This window comes from Chiloscyllium plagiosum, unplaced genomic scaffold (assembly GCF_037043375.1).
Source record: "Chiloscyllium plagiosum isolate Xiang-an unplaced genomic scaffold, Cpla_swu_hap1 HiC_scaffold_25, whole genome shotgun sequence".
Lineage (NCBI taxonomy): Eukaryota > Metazoa > Chordata > Chondrichthyes > Orectolobiformes > Hemiscylliidae > Chiloscyllium > Chiloscyllium plagiosum.
The window spans coordinates 154,819-170,456 of NW_028270163.1; the positions used below are offsets into that span (position 1 = coordinate 154,819).

At 43.1% G+C, this 15,638-nt stretch overlaps 1 pseudogene across 1 annotated transcript; it reads right to left on the reverse strand.

Annotated features, from left to right (window-relative positions):
• Positions 1–1,462: 1,462 nt before the first annotated feature.
• Positions 1,463–13,542, reverse strand: LOC122561907 (uncharacterized; annotated as a pseudogene). Its single transcript, XR_015761357.1, has 3 exons — positions 13,421–13,542; positions 12,390–12,478; positions 1,463–2,482 (listed from the first exon to the last, which is right to left on the reverse strand). The product of XR_015761357.1 is annotated as an uncharacterized LOC122561907 (transcript).
• Between the last annotated feature and the right edge of the window lie 2,096 nt (positions 13,543–15,638).

The window sequence follows — 15,638 nt, forward strand, 5'->3', positions numbered from 1 at the left end:
CCCTCTCCCAATAGCCCTTGTGTCTAAAGGGATCAAGGAATATGTCCAGCTCCCTCTTAAAAATATCTAATGAACTGACCCTAACAGCTTCCTGTGGGAGAGAATTCCCTTAAATGGCTTACCCCTTATTCTTTGCTTGTGACCTCTCAGTGTGGACTTCCCCAACATTGGGAACCTTCTTTCTGCATCTAGCTTGTCTAGTTCCATCAAGATTTTATATATTTCTAGGAGATTCTGTCATTCTTCTAAATTCCAGCATCTAAAAGCCTGATCAATCCAGTCTTTCCTCCTACCTCAGTCCTGCCATCCCAGGAATCAGTCTGGTGATTCACTGCATCCCTCAATAGCAAGAATTTCCTTCCTCACACTAGGAGACCAAAACTGCACAAACTACTCAGGACGTGACCTCACCAAGGCTGTGTTTATCTGCAGCAGGATATCCTTACTCACATACTCAAATCCTCTCGCTATGGAGGAGAGTATTCCATTAGTTTTCCTCACTGTCTGCTACACCTGCATGTCAAGCTTCTGCAACTATTCCACCATGATTCCCAGGTCTCATTCCACCTCACCTTTTCCTAAACTGCCACAATTCAAATAATAATCTAACTTCCTGTTTTTGTGACCAAAGTGGATAACCTGATATTTAAATACACTAAATTGCATTTGCCAGGTCTTTGCCTACTCAGCCAATCTGTCCAAGTCACCTTGCAGCCTCTTAGTATCCTCCTCACAGCACATCCTGTCATCCAGCTTAATGTCTTCTGCAAATTTGGAAATATGGCATTCAATTCCTTCATCCAAACGTTTATTGTGAACAGTTGAGGTACCACCACTGAACTTTGTGGCACCCCATTAAAGCATAATCAAGTTTGAAATTTCCTGTTTTATCCAGTATGACAATTCTTATTGTAATACTGATAATATTAATTGTCAATATCAGATCCCACAGCAAGAACCTGTACATCCACAGTAGCACAGGCTGACACTAAAAGGTCACTGAACAGCTCTCTCACAGCCTGGAAATCAGTTTCAATCTGTTCAGAGATGCAGATAGACTGACTATTCCAAATTGCCCATACTATTCAGGTGTGTTAGCTATGGGAAATACAGGGTTACAGAGGGAGGATGGGTTTGGATGGGATGCTTTTTGGAGGGTCAGTGTGGACGTGATGGGCCGAAGAGCCTACTTCCACCCTGCAGGGATTCCATGACATGTAAAATTCAGTTAGTGTGTAAGAATTCCATAGTTTCCTCATCAGAGATTAGTGACAATACTGAAACCCAGCTTTCTCAGAGTACAATCTGGAAGGGCCCACTTCCTGAGCCTACAATCTTTAGCAAGGTCAGTGGTAGAGTTAACAGGAATTAATGTCTGTTAGAGATTCTAAAAAGACACATGGTATGTTAAACACCAAGTTGATTTATTGGAATATTAACATCTATAACCAGAGATAATTTGTATTAGCAAAATCAGACCCCAATAAGCATTGTTCATTGCTGGATGTGATTAATGGTGAAATATAATCAATACATTACTTGTGAGCTCGCTGGTGTCTGAGCAAGCTAGATGACTGAGTGAATCCCTTCCTACACTTGGAGCAGTGTGAATTCGCTGGTGTTTAGCGAGGTCAGATGATCGTCTGAACCCTGTTGTACAATGAGAGCATCTGAATGGTTTCTCATCAGTATGAACACGTTGATGCGACATCAGTTCCCGGGGACTTCTATAGCACTTCCCACATTCTGAGCATTTAAAAGGTCTCTCATCACTGTGAACTCGTTGGTGTTTCAGCAGATTGGACGAGTGAGCAAATTTCTTCTCACACATGGTGCAGGTGAACAGTCTATCATGAGTGCAAGTCTGCAGATTGGAAGATTGACTGAATCTCTTCCCGCACTCAGAGCAAGTGACCAATCTCTGCACAGTGTGAACTCGCTGATGTACAGTGAGTTGAGATGAAATCTTGAACCCAGTCTCACAATGAGAACACCTAAATGGTTCCTTATCAGTGTGAACACGCCGATGGCGCATCAGTTCACTGGAACATTTATAGCACTTTCCACAATCTGGACATTTAAAAGGTCTTTCATCAGTGTGAACTCGCTGGTGTGCCATCAGGTGGGATGACTGAGTGAATCCCTTCCCACATCTGAAGCAGGTAAATGGCCTCTCTCCAGTGTGAGTGCGGCGGTGGATTTCCAGCTCAGATGGAAATCTGAATCCCTCCTCACAATCCTGACATTTCCACGGTTTCTTCCCAGTGTGATTCTTCCTATAATTTGAAAGGTCAGATGGTTGACTGAATCCATGACCATGCACATAACATATGCATGGGTTTTCTCCACCATGAATGGTGTTTTGCCCTTCCATGCTCAACATCCAATCAGATTCAGATGACAATAATTTGGGTGACTCAATCAGACCTTGTTGAGATTTATTGTGCGCTCAGTTCAAGACTCAAATACTTTCCTTCTCTTCCTGTGAAATTGATTTAAAACAAAATGAGAATGAATGAGAACCCACAATAATATAAATGCAGGTTGCAAACTGATCTGAATTAATCTGGAAATATTTGGTGGTAAGTAAACATGAAAGAAACTGGACTGGCATAAAAGGTCAGGTAGTTCACTAATGTCCTGATCTCTTTAACCATGCTTTCAGTTACTTTTAATATTCACATGGCTCAGGGTCAAACATTGTTTTATAATAGGCTGTGAATCACCGTATTTCATGAATTGTACACTACATTTCAAATTCTTGACTTGGACATAGGTCATTATTTCTCAGTGATGATAAGAGAACAATCTGTAGCTACTCAGTTGGCATTGTTGCCACCAACATCTTCAGCACATGGAGTGAAGCAGTTTAAGAAGGATGATAAATGCCGAAAATATACATGTTTTATCAAAATTTTCCGCCCTGCACTCACCAGGTTCACCACTCTAAGGGGGAAAAACATAATATGAGAGTAGTGATTGGGTGATTAAGTAAATAAATATAGATTGCTATAGACAATGCATAATTTAAAGAATGATAGACAGTTAACCACCAAACTTTATTTCAATTTAGATGAAGCAGGTTGGCTCTGATTGGTCAAGACATCGCCCTGAGATTGAACAAGAGAATGGCTGGAACCTGTCATGTTGAGTTGTCTCTCTGGAGAGAAGGAGGTATACAAGGTAATGAGAGGGATGGATAGAGTCAATAGCCAGAGACTTTTCTCCAAGGCAGGACTGACTGGCACAAGGGGTCATAGTTTTAAGATATTAGGAGAAAGGTATAGAGGGGACATCAGAGGAAGGTTCTTTACGCAGAGAGTTGTGAATCATGGAATGCGTTGCCAGCGGTGGTGGTGGAAGAGGACTCATTAGGGACATTTAAGCGACTGCTGGACATAAACATGGATAGCAGTGAATTGAAGGGTGCACGCACAGGATAAGTTATTTTATTATGAGGGCCTGTTCTGGCTATGTTCTATGAGTTGAAACAGGCACAATTTTGTACATTCCCGATGAAGGGCTCCTGCCCAAAACGTCGATTCTCCTGCTCCTTGGATGCTGCCCGACCTGCTGTACTTTTCCAGCAACACACTCTCAACTCTGATCTCCTGCATTTGCAGACCTCACTGTCTCCACAATTTTGTACATGTTTTGTTTGCGCATAACAGGCTGGCTGTATTGAAAGTTTAGCATGCTCAACCGGGAACCACACCGCAAGCCTGATTGACTATTGTGATGGTGCTGCGCCTTTAAGAGAGCTGTGCTCTGTGCTGTGTTTATCTTGCAGAGGGGTTTGCCACAATGGGGTGACAGAAAATCTTCTTTAGACAAGAAGTTGGTAAACAGCATAGAGTTATTCCTGGGTATTTTTTTTTTAAATAAGATAAAGGAATCATGACTCAAAAAGACCCAGGAAGATTTTCAGTTTGATTTTCAGTTAGTTGAAGATTTCTGCTGACTGCTGAGCTAAAAGGTTGACATCCAAGCTGCCAACATGAAGCCTAAGATGAGACGCTTCCTCTTAAAAATCCAATTGGCAGCTTGTTTCTGTCTTCAGGACTGGAGAGGGGCAGCACCTGAGAACTAGAACTGCTTTACTGAATTGCACTCCTGCCAAAGGGTGCATTTTTGGGATGCTGCCTGTATTGGAACAGTTGAATATTAGTGATTTAATAATACATTACCTAGCAAACTATTTCAACACAGTTAATTTTTTTTTGTATTTTAACTGTGTTTCAAGGATAAAGTGTGTTTTATTAAACCTTAGAAGTGGAAATCAAATCACATCTGTCTTACACTTACTTTTAAGTATAAAAGTTGGGTCTAGGCCAACTCCTTTTGGGGATTCTAGTGAGGTCCAGAGTACTATCCTCAATTGAAAACAACAATGCTGGAGATTACAGTGGGTGAGGCAGACATAAAGACAGAGCAAGCTAATATTTTGAATCTGGATGACTCTTCTTCAGAGCTGAAGTGAAGTGTGGAGGGGACAGCATTTATTCTAGACTTTGGTTTGGGGGATAGTGGATGTAGGGTGCTTGTGGAGAAAAGATGTTGATAATTCAGATAAAGTGATTGGAATGTGAGAATGGCAGAATGATGATGTGTTTACCTGCCAGGCTTGAAAGGATAGACAGTCCCATTGGGATGGGGGGAGGGGAGAGAGAATATGATAACAGAATGAAACAGGCGAAGTGATGCATTTTGGAAGGTCGAACTCGAATGCTGAATATAGGATTAAAGACAGGATTCTTGGTAGTGTGGAAGAATAGAGGGATCTGGGTGTACATGTACATAGATCCCTCAAAGTTGCCACCTAAGTGGATAGGATTGTTAAGAAAGCATATGGTGTTTTGGCTTTCATTACTAGTGGGATCGAGTTTAAGAGCTGCGAGGTTTTGCTACAGCTCTATAGTCCCTGGTGAGACCATACTTGGAATATTTTGTCCAGTTCTGGTCGTCCTACTATAGGAAAGATAGAGAGGCTTTGGAGAGGGTGCAAAGAAGGTTTACCAGGATGCTGCCTGGACTGGAGGGCTTGTCTTATGAAGAAAGGTTAAAAAAGCTCGTACTTTTCTCTCTGGAGAGGAGGAAGAGAGGAGACCTGATCGAAGTAAACAAGATAGTGAGAGGAATAGATAGAGTCAATAGCCAGAGACTCTTTCCCAGGGCAGGATTGACAGGTATGAGGGGTCATAGTTTTAAGATATTAGGGGAAAGGTATAGAGGAGACATAATAAGAGGTAGGTTCTTTACGCAGAGAGTTGTGAATGCATGGAATGCGTGGCCAACTGTGGTGGTGGAAGCAGAGTCATTAGGGACATTTAAGTGACTGCTGGACAGGCACATGGACAGCAGTGAGTTGAGGGGTGCGTAGGTTAAGTTATATCTTACATTAGGATTAAACCGCGCCAAAGGGCCTGCTCTGTGCTGTTCTTTCCTATGTTCTATGTTCAATGTTCTAAGTAAAATTTCATAATTTGAAGATGTTGAACTCAGAACTAAGTCGAGAAGGCTGTAAAGTGCGTAGTCTGAAGATGAGATGTTGTTCCTCCAGTTTGTGATTCACTGGAACACTGCAATATGCTGAGGGCAGACACATGGTCCTGGGCAGGAGGCTGTGTTAAAATTACCAGATTCAGGAAGGCTGGGTTCCTGCTTGCACACAGACTGAAGGTGTTCTGCAAAGCAGTCACCCTGTCGGTGTTTGGTTTCTTCAACGTAAAATAGGTCACGTTGAGTGCAGTTAATACAATACACAAGATTGGAGTAGATACAAGTGAAAGTGGAGTCACCAGTAGACAGGGCAGTGAAGACGACTTTTGGCACACTGGCCCTCATCAGTCAGGGCACTGAATATGGAAATTGGGCAGTTACGTTGTAGTTGGTCAGAACGCACTTGGAATATTGTGTTCAGCTTTGGACACCTTGCTATCAGAAGGATGTTGTTAAACTGAAAAGAGTGCAGACAAGCCAGAACTTTTTTCTTTAGAGCATAGGAGTGGGGGATCCTATAGAAGTGTATAAGAACATGAGAGACATGGATAGGGTGAATGTACTCAGTCTTTTCCCAGAGTTGGAGAATTGAGGACGAGAGACTAGATTTCAGCCAAGTGCAGGGAAATGGGGTTAGCGTGGATGGACATTATGATCGGCATGGATGTGTTTGGGCCAAAGGGCTAGTCTCCGTGCTGTAGGTCTATATGACTCTAGGACTCTCTGTGTCTACCAGTTATTCCACTTTCAGATAACTAGAATTTCATCCATACCTACTCCAATCTTGTATATTGCATTCATTGCACTCAACATGGCCTACTCTACATTGGTGAAAACAACACAGGCAGGGTGACTGCTTTGCGGAACACCTTCGGTCTGTGAGCAAGCACAAACCCAGCCTTCCTGAATCTGGTCATTTTAACACAGCCTCCTGCCCATGTGTCTGCCTTCAGCATGTTGCAGTGTTCCAGTGAATCACAAACTGGAGGAACAACATCTCATCTTCAGACTAGGCACTTTACAGCCTCTGGACTTTATATATAGAGTTCAACACCTTCAAATCATGAAATTTTAATTGTTACATTCTATTATCATATTCTTTTTCCCCCAGAGTTAGGGATTCAAGGACTAGAGAGCATCAGTTTAAGGTTAAAGAGGAAAGAATAAGAGGGAACCTGAGGGGCAACTTCTTTACACAGAGAGTGGTACACATATGGAAAGAGCTGCCAGCAGAAGTTTTTGAGGCAGGTACATGAACAACATTTAAAAGGCATTTGGACAAATACGTGGATAGGAAAGGTTTAGAAGGATTTCAGCCAAGTGTAGGGAAATAGGGTGAGCGTGGATGGACATTTTGATCAGCATAGACGAGTTTGGGCCAAAGGGCTTGTCTCCGTGCTGTAAGTCTGTGTGACTCTAGGACTCTCTCTGACCTGGAAAGTCCATTTAGGCCCTTGGATGGTGATCAGGGAAGAGGTAAAGGGGCAGGTGTTGCACCTCCTGCGGTTACATGGGAAGGTGCTGTAGGGAGTGGGTGGTGGTGATGGTGGTTGTGGAACGGGCTAGGCTGTCCCAGAGTGAACGATCCCTGCAAAATCCAGATCGGGGGAGCAAGGGTTGTGGCGTTCTGCTGGAGTTGTCTGAAATGGTGGAGAATGATCCTTTGAATGCAGAGCCTGGTGGGATGAAAAGTTAGGCAAAGGGGAATCCGATCATGCTGTTATCATGGGCGGCACGGTGGGCGGCACGGTGGCACAGTGGTTAGCACTGCTGCCTCACAGCGCCAGAGACCCGGGTTCAATTCCCGCCTCAGGCGACTGACTGTGTGGAGTTTGCACGTTCTCCCCGTGTCTGCGTGGGTTTCCTCCGGGTGCTCCGGTTTCCTCCCACAGTCCAAAAAATGTGCAGGTCAGGTGAATTGGCCATGCTAAATTGCCCGTAGTGTTAGGTAAGCGGTAAATGTAAATGTAGGGGTTGGGGTATGGGTGGGTTGCGCTTCGGCGGGGCGGTGTGGACTTGTTGGGCCGAAGGGCCTGTTTCCATACTGTAAGTAATCTAATCTAATCTAATCTTTATCAGTGATAGGTGGGGCAACGGTGGAATCACAGGTGACAGGTCGAGGGCCCTGTCAACTGCAGTGAGTGGAAAACCACAATCATGGAAGAAGCAAGCCATGTCAGCAATGCTGTTTTGGAAGGTGGCATCACCTCAAGACATGTGATGTAGGTGAAGGAACTGGGAGAATGGGATGGAATCCTTGCAGGATGTGGGGTGTGACTGTGATACTACAGAGTTAATTTGCTCTGCAGACCTGCGTGAAATTGAATGCCCCAGGGGTAGGATGGCGACTCTTTGTCTTATATGTGGAATGTGGGAGGTTTACACCCCCGTCCCTTGCAATTTAGGGATAGAACATAGTGCATAGAAAACAGGCCCCTTCAGCCCTCAATGTTGTGCCAATCTGTGAAATTAATCTGATTCCCACATCTAACCTACACCGTTGCATTATTATTCATATGTATGCCCAATGCCCATTTAAATGCCCTAAACGTCAGCAAGTCTACTACTGTTGCAGGTAGGCCGTTCCACGCCCCTACTACTCTGAGTAAAGAAACTCCCGATATCTGTCCTATATCTATTACCCCCCAATTTAAAGCTATGTCCCCTCATGTTAGCCTTCACCATCTGAGAAAAAAGGCGCTCACTGTCCATCCTATCTAACTCTCTGATTATCTTATATGCTTCGATTATGTCATCTCTCAACCTCCTTCTCTCCAACAAAAACCAGCCTCATTCCTTCAGCCTTTCCTTGTAAGACCTTCCATACCAGGCAACATTGTAGTTAAACTCCTCTGAACCCTTTCCAAAGCTTTTACATTCTTCCTATAAAGCAGTAACCAGAACTGCACACAAAACTCCAGGTGCGACCTTACCAGTGTCTTGTACAGCTGAAGCATGACCTCGTAGCTCTGAAACTCAATCCCTCTACCAATAAATACAAACACACCATATGCCTTCTTAACAACCTGGGTGGCAACTTTCAGGGATTTATGTAGCTGGACACAGATCTCTCTGCTCATCTGCCAAGAATATTACCATTAGCCCAGTACTCTGCCTCCTTGTTATTTCTTCTGAAGTGAACTACCTCTCACTTTTCCGCATTAAACTCCATTTGCCACCTCTCCACCTTGCACTGCATCTTATCTATGTCCCTCTGTAACCCACATCATCATTCGGCACTATCCACAACTCTGCATACCTTAGTATCATCCGCAAATTTACTAACCCATCCTTCTACTCTCACATCCAGGTCAATTATAAAAATGACAAACAGCAGTGCCCCAAACACAGATCCTTACAGCACACCACCAGTAACTGAGCTCCAGGATGAACATTTCCCATCAACCACCACCCTCTGTCAACCAATTTCTGATCCAAACCACGAAATCACCTTCAATCCCAAAGCCCATATTTTGTGTAATAGCCTAACGTGTGGAACCTTATCAAACACCTTACTGAAATCCATATGTACCACACCAACCGCTTTACCCATATCCACCAGTTTGGTTACCTTCTCAAAGAATTCAATAAGGTTAGTTAGGCACAAAACAGTGTTGAATATCTCTAATCAAATTATTCCTTTCCAGCTCAGTACAAATCCTATCCCTTATAACCTTTTCCAACACCATACCCACAACTGAAGTAAGGCTCACTTGCCTATAATTATCAGGATTGTCTCGACTCCCCTTCTTAAACAAGGGAACAACATTTGCTATCCTCCAGTCTTCTGGCATTCTCCTGTCCACAATGAAGACACAAAGATCAAAGACAAGCGCTGTGCAAACTCCTCTCTGGCATCTCAGAGAATCCAAGGATAAATCCCATCCAGCCCAGCGGTCTTAACTATTTTCAGATCTTCTAAAATTGCTAAAATCTCCTCGTTTTCAACCGCAACCCCATCTAATCTTGTAGCCTGTACCTCCGTATTCTCACTAACATTGCCATTTCCAATGGGAATACTGACGAAAAGTATTCATTAAGCGCTTCCCCTATGTCCTCAGATTCCACACACAACTTTCCACTACCAACTTTGATTGGCTCTAATCTTACACTAGTCATTCCATTATTCCTGATATACCTATGAAGGCCTTAGGGGTTTTCCTTGATCCTATCCGCCAACAACTTCTCATGTCCCCTCCTGGCTCTTCTTAACCCTCTCTTTAGATTTTTTCTGGCTAACGTACAACTCTCAAGCCCCCAAACTGAGCCTTCAAGCCTCATCCTCACATCAGTCTTCTTCATCCTCTTGACAAGAGTTTCAACTTTGCTAGTAAACCATGGTCCCTCTCTCGACATCCCTGCCTGATAGATACATACTTATCAAGGACCCGCAGTAGCTGTTATAGAGTCATCGAGTCACAGAGATGTACAGCATCTCATCCATAACGACCACCTACCAGCATCCGGCCCATATCCCTCCAAACCCTTCCTATTCATTTACGCATCCAGATGCCTTTTAAATGTTGCAATTGTACGAGCATCCACCACTTCCTCTGACAGCTCATTCCATACACATACACCCTCTGCGTGAAAATGTTACCCCTTAGGTTTCTTTTATATCTTTCCCCTCTCACCCTAAACCTATGCCCTCTAGTTCTGGACTCCCCCACCCCAGGGAACAGACTTTGTCTATTTATCTTATCGATGCCCCTTATGATTTTATAAACCTCTATACGGTCACCCCTCAGCCTCCAACGCTCCAGGGAAAACAGCCCCAGCCTGTTCAACCTCTCCCTATAGCTCAAATCCTCCAAACCTGGCAACATCCTTGTAAATCTTTTCTGAACCCTCTCAAGTTTCACAACATCTTTCCAATAAGGAAGGAGACCAGAAATGCACATAATATTCCAAAACTGGCCTAACCAATGTCCTGTACAGCAGCAATATGATCTCCCAACTCCTGTACCCAATAGTCTGACCAATAAAGGAAAGCATACCAAACGCCTTCTTCACTATCCTATCTGTCTGGAGCAATACTTTTAAGGAGCTATGAACCTGTACGCCATGGTCTCTTTGTTCAGCAACACTCCTTAGGACCTTACCATTAAGTGTATAAGTCCTGCTAAGATTCGCGTTCCCAAAATGCAGCATCTCGCATTTATTTAAATTAAACTCCATTTGCCACTTCTCAGCCCGTTGGCCCATTTGATCAAGATCCTGTTGTAATCTGAGGTAACCTTCTTCACCTGTCCACCACACTTCCAATTTTGGTGTCATCTGCAAACTTACTAACTGTACCTCTTATGCTCACATCCAAATCATTTATATAAATGATGAAAAGTAGTGGACCCAGCACTGGTCCTTGTGGCACTCCACTGGTCACAGGCCTCCAGTCTGAAAAACAACCCTCCACCACAACCCTCTGTCTTCTACCTTTGAGCCAGTTCAGTATCCATAAGGCTAGTTATCTCTTTATTCCATAAGATATAACTTTGCTAACCACTCTTCCATGGGGAACCTTGTTAAATGCCTTACTTAAGTCCATATAGATCAGGTTCACCATTCTGCCCTCATCAATTCTCTTTGTTATTCTTCAAAAAACTCAATCAAGTTTGTGAGACATGATTTCCCACGCACAAAGCCATGTTGACTATCCCTAATCAGTCCTTGTCTTTCCAAATACATGTACATCCTGTCTCTCATGATTCCCTCCAACAACTTGTCCACCACTGACATCAGGCTCACCAGTCTATAGTTCCCTGGCTTGTCCTTACCATGTTTCCTAAATAATGACACCACCTTAGCCAACCTCCAGTCTTCTGGTACCTCAGCTGTGACTATTGATAATACAAATATCTCAGTAAGAGGCCCAGCAATCACTTCCCTAGCTTCCCAGAGTTCTCGGGTACGTCTGATCAGGTCCTGGGGATTAATCCACTTTTATGTGTTTCAAGACATTTAGCACTCTGTAATATGGACATTTTTCAAGATGTCACCATCTATTTCCCTACATTCTATATCTTCCATATCCTTTTCCACAGTAAATACGGATGCAAAATACTCGTTTAGTATCTCCACCATCTCCTGAGGCTCCACACAAAGGCTGCCTTGCTGATCTTTAAGGGGTCTTATTCTTTCCCTAGTTACTCTTTTGTCCTTAATGTATTTGTAAAAACCTTTTGGATTCTCCTTAAATCTATTTGCTAAAGCTATCTCATGTCCCCTTTTTGCCCTCCTGATTTCCCTCTTAAGTATACTCCTACTGCCTTTATACTCTAAGGATTTATTTGATCTATCCTGTCTATACCTTCCTTCTTTTTCTTAACCAAACCCTCAATTTCTTAGTCATCCAGCATTCCCTACACCTACCAGCCTTTCCTTTCACTCTAACAGGAATATAATTTCTCTGGGCTCTCGTTATCTTATTTCTGAAGGCTTCCCATTTTCCAGCTGTCCTTTTACTGTGAATATTTGTCCCCAATCAGCTTTTGAAAGTTATTTTAAGTTAGCTTTCCTCCAATTTAGAACTTCAACTTTTAGATCTGGTCTATCCTTTTCCATCACTGTTTTAAAACCAATAGAATTATGGTCGTTGCCCCAAAGTGCTCCCCCACTGACACCTTGCTCACCTGCCCTGCCTTAATCCCCAAGATTAAGTCAAGTTTTGCACCTTCTCTCGTAGGTACATCAACATATTAACTCAGAAACTTTTCTTTACAAATTCCTCTCCATCTAAACCCTTAACACTATGGCAGCCCCAGTCTATGTTTGGAAAGTTATTGCAACATTTAAGAGGCATTTGGATGGGTATATGAATAGGAAGGGTTTGGAGGGATATGGACTGGGTGCTGGCAGGTAGGATCCGTCCTTCTTGTACAGGTCACTTTTACCCCAGAAGAGATTCCAATGATCCAAAAATGTGAAGCTGAGCAAAAATGCAGGGAGCTGGTGGTATCACTGTGCATCCTCCATGAAAACCCTGTAAAAGAAGTTTACAAAATCTAAGACTGGAAGTCCAAACAGAAGATTTGATGAGACAAATGTTATTTCAGGAATAACTGTATGCAATTCTGATCACCACATTAAAGGAAGAGTATACCTGGACTATAGAGGGTGCAGAGCAATGTACAAGGATACTGTCTGGGCTGGAATGTCTGACCTATGAGGAAAGATTAGATTAAGACTGTTTTGTAGGCGGCACGGTGGCACAGTGGTTAGCACTGCTGCCTCGCAGCGCCAGAGACCCGGGTTCAATTCCCGACTCAGGCGACTGACTGTGTGGAGTTTGCACGTTCTCCCCGTGTCTGCGTGGGTTTCCTCCGGGTGCTCCGGTTTCCTCCCACAGTCCAAAGATGTGCAGGTTAGGTGAATTGGCCATACTAAATTGCCCGTAGTGTTAGGTAAGGGGTAAATGTAGGGGTATGGGTGGGTTTCGCTTCGGCGGGTCGGTGTGGACTTGTTGGGCCGAAGGGCCTGATGAAGGAGCGTCGCTCCGAAAGCTAGTGTGCTTCCAATTAAACCTGTTGGACTAAAACCTGGTGTTGTGTGATTTTTAACTATGTAAGATTATGAGGGGCAGAGAAAGTAACTCATTTTTCCGGTTAGCATCTGTCTGGTCAACACCAGGGGACATAAATTTAATTTGAAGCAGAAGACGAAGAGGAGGGTTGAGGACTTATGACCAATATTTATTTTTATTTCTGTTTGTTCTGTGTAAATCCTTCTCTTCTAAACCCCTTTAAAAGCCTATAACTGTCAATATAAACGAAACAAAGAACTGCGGAGGCAGGAAGGTTCAGAGAAATGATGAAAAAAAAATCAAAACTTCAGAAGCAGATTCACTCAACTCGAAACATTAATTACGTTTCCTTCTCACGAATGCTGAGTCTCGCCAGCAACGTGTGATATTGTTTGTAATTACCCTCCTCTCTGTCTCCATTCTGAACAATGGCGGAGTGGTGCAGCCAACACCTCCCGCTCATTCCTCTACAAAGATGGTGACCAGCCGTCACCCCCAGGCCCGGCGACTGCAACAATGCCTGGAGCCATCGTCCTGAACGTGGGAGCGAAAGGTTTGTGGATTACACAAGATGCTCATAAATGTCTCTGTCTATCCGCTTGATCCATCCTCTTCCTTCCTCATTCGGAACATTTCCGGAGCCGAGACGGAACACTCTGCACATTGCTATCACCACCGGCCATGCGCCTGCGTATTGCTCTCTCTCATATACACTAGTGAATGCTGAGACCACATGCTATTGAAAGTACGCGTTAGTAGATTCGGATTCGGTTTAGAATATGGGATGGAGAATGGAAATACATAAATAATAATGTCGGGACATCAATCTGATATCATTCTGAGCCAGAGACAGATTTGAGACTGCTGTGTCAGAAATATTAGAGGAGGAAGACTCCAATCAACTCCTCAATTCTCTGCTGGCTCTTTAAATAAGCATCTCACTTCATAACATTCTTCTGCCTCTCCTCTTTATTCCACCCGTTCTTCCTTTTCACATAAGAATCCAATACCCTTGAATGACTGGATTGAAATTGCCCCACTATATCCTCAGGGAGGGCAAGCTAGACTCCAGCTATTCATTGCCCAAGAAGGCTTTCTTGCAAATCAGTTTAGCTTTGACCAATTAATTGATATCTACACTCTTGTTCCCAATATATTCACCAGTTGGAACAGTTTGTCCTTATTGACTCTGTCCAGAATATTGTCATCAGATATCCTCTTATAAAAGCAAAATACAGCTTTGTTGTCTCTTCGGAGAATAGTCCCATAAAGGGTGGTTCAGTCAGAAACTCTCATAATATTGAGTAAGTCTCTAGATATTCACTTAGTTTGCCATACCCTCTAAGGTTATGGCCATGGCTGAAAAATGAGATTGTGTAGTCAAATCTTTACTGACCAACGTGAATGTTAAATTTGACTGCCATTTACCCCTATCCACTTCACCAACAAATATTTTAAAGTTCTATACGATATTCCACAGTTTATCATAGTTTCAAGTTTCATATGATCTGCAAGTTTTATAATAGTGCCCTGTACAAGCAGAGGGTTTGTGTAATAGAGGGAGGTTGAATAGTATGGGACTTTTTTCCACTGGAACGTTGGACGCTGCAGGATGACCTTACAGAGATTTGTAAAATCATTAGTGGCATGGATAGCCAAAGCTGTTTTTCTAAGCTAGGGAATCTAAAATTAGAGAGCATAAAATTAAGGTGAGAGGGGAAGGATTTAAAAAGGACCTGAGGGGTAACTTTTTCATGTAGAAATACATGCATGTATAGAACATCTACCAGAGGAAGTAATGGACGCAAGTACAATTATCACTTTTAGAAGTAATGTTGAATAGGAAGGGTTTGCAGGGTTATGGGCTGAATGCTGGCAAATAGGAATAGGCCAGATAGGGATGTCTGGTTGGTGCGGATGAGTAGGATCAAAGAGCCAGTTTTTGTGCTGTATAACTCTGACAGAAAATGTTTGACGGACATTAATTTTGACTTAAGTTTACAATGGAGTTGCCATTGCTTTACCTGATGTATATTTAAATGGCTTGCTTGTATAGGGAGGAGAAAGTGAGGACTGCAGATGCTAGAGATCAGAGCTTAAAAATGTGTTGCTGGAAAAGCGCAGCAGATCAGGCAGCAAAAAAAGGAACAGGAGAATCGACGTTTCGGGCATAAGCCCTTCTTCACACCCTCCTCATTTTATGCCCTCTAATTTTAGATTCCCTAGCTTAGAAAAACAGCTTTGGCTATCCATGCCACTAATGATTTTACAAATCTCTGTAAGGTCATCCTGCAGCGTCCGACGTTCCAGTGGAAAAATGTCCCATACTATTCAACCTCCCTCTATTACACAAACTCTCAAAAATTGGTCTGAACACACATTTTGCATATATTAATGCTGTTGCTCCTTAATTAACCAACAATTTTTCAGGTAATTATTAATTTTGTCCTAAATTGATTTTCTCAGTTTCCAAACAATCAACACTGAGCTGACCTGTCTGGAGTTACTGGACTTACCTTGGACAAGGGTGCAACCAAGGCTTCAACAAGTCAAAGTAAAACTGCAAAGTTATGGCCAGTGCCTGTACAGTTTTCACACTCAGTCAATATCTTAGATGTCT